At 34.8% G+C, this 1794-nt stretch overlaps 1 long non-coding RNA gene across 1 annotated transcript; it reads right to left on the bottom strand.

Moving 5' to 3' along the window:
• Positions 1–429: 429 nt before the first annotated feature.
• LOC107681957 (uncharacterized) lies at positions 430–1624 on the bottom strand. The gene is made up of 4 exons (XR_001633318.1): positions 1519–1624; positions 1193–1247; positions 710–792; positions 430–553 (listed from the first exon to the last, which is right to left on the bottom strand). It is a non-coding gene; the product is annotated as an uncharacterized LOC107681957 (long non-coding RNA).
• Between the last annotated feature and the right edge of the window lie 170 nt (positions 1625–1794).

Here is a 1794-nt window from a genome sequence, read left to right as displayed (position 1 = left end):
CGGTCTAACAAGCTCTCATCTGACAGACCGACTTTAAGCAACTTCCAGAAACCACAGGAAAACTTTCCACTGACTGTCTTCCTGCTGTTCTCGTAATGAAGCCTGGTCTGATCAATGGTCACTCACCAACTCAGGACATCCTCATGATAACAGATAAACAATTATGTTGTGTTATTGTTAAGTTGTGTTTACAAGGTACTGGTTTGTTCGTATTGCATTTTCTGCTTTGCTTTCTTTCTTTTCACTTTCTATCTTTTGTAAGGACTAAAATCATCATAAATGTCTTTACTCTCACTTTCGATCAATTTAATGCATCCCTGGATAAACATAACTTCTTTTAAAAAAATCATATCAACCCCATATTTTTGAACAGTAGTGTACATTATCGTAGATGTGGCGACCCGCTTAAAACTACTGCTCTACTCACCCTAAATGTCGTACCAGTCTGGCAAACTCCAGCAAACAGGTGTGTTTGGGCAATCGCAGAGGGCCTTTGGCCATAGCAAGCTGGCAGTCCTCAAAGGAGTAATCGATAATGCGCAACCCAAGTGCCCTATGGAGAAAGCACACACACAATACAGATTACAGGACACTTGGGCCTTTTAAGAGAAAGAAATGTAAAGCCAAACAAACAGACGTCAAATAATAAAATAAAGTGTTAATAAAATCGGTCACAACAAAAACACTTTGTTCTTTAAAATCCACTCACTTGGCCATGATACGTCTCACATTTTTGGCGAACAGGGCTGGATCCTTCTTCTCCTCCTCTGACGGGGTGTATGTAGGAAGATACTGGACAGAACTTTATCATCATCAAATCTGATTTGTGCATATTTACCAGTGTTGTTATTGTTAACTAAAACTACAAATATTTAAAATATTAAGCAAAAAATAAATTAAAATTAGATATTAAATCAAATTAAATGAAATTATTAGATGATCAAAATTAGATGAAAATTGAAATGTATAAAAAATAATTTGAATTACTACATTTAAGAGTAAAACTAAATGACTAAAACTGAAAAAATAAACAAATAAATAAATGTAAAATAAAAATGAAGAACAATGACTAAACCTAAACTGAAAATATAAAATAAAAGCTTCAAAATAATATAAAGTATAATATTATTTGTAATAGTGTATGAATAATACTAAAATAACATGATATTTATACCAAAATGTGATTTCTCACCTCTATTTCTATGGAGTTATGTAGCTGACATAATGTGAGCCATAGAATCTTAAAGCTGAAAAAGATAATGGGATTTTAATTCACAAATATATACAAGCACATAAATCTTGACCCTTAATCTACACCCCTCTTCAATGTATGGACCAAAAAAAACAATGTAAGTAAATGGGAACTGAAACCGTTTGGTTACCATCATTCTTCAAAATATCTTTGTGTTCAGCAGAAGAAAGAAATGCATATAGGTTTGGAACGACATGCAGGTGAGTAAATAATGACAATTTTTATTTTTGGGTTACTATCCCTTTAAGGGAACTCAAGAGACTCACGCTCCCGGCCCTTGCCATGTCCATGAGATTGTATCCTGTCAAGGAAGTGGGAAGAGAAAGAAGGCAATGAATAGGCTTGGCATCTCAAACAAAAACACATGTTATACTGGCAGTATCCACCTAAACAACCAACTATCCCGCACACACACAACCCCAAATGTGACCTAACCACTTGAACATGACCTTGCTCCTCTGAAAGCACAACCTTGGCTCTAAGTGCCCTAAGAGATTGCTGGTCTTGTATTATTCATGAGAGAAGGAAACAAAGACATAATA

This window comes from Sinocyclocheilus anshuiensis, unplaced genomic scaffold (assembly GCF_001515605.1).
Source record: "Sinocyclocheilus anshuiensis isolate Anshui unplaced genomic scaffold, SAMN03320099.WGS_v1.1 scaffold2090, whole genome shotgun sequence".
Taxonomy (NCBI): Eukaryota; Metazoa; Chordata; class Actinopteri; order Cypriniformes; family Cyprinidae; genus Sinocyclocheilus; species Sinocyclocheilus anshuiensis.
The sequence above is the reverse complement of the archived record's forward strand: the minus strand, read 5'-3'. Positions and strand labels throughout refer to the sequence as shown.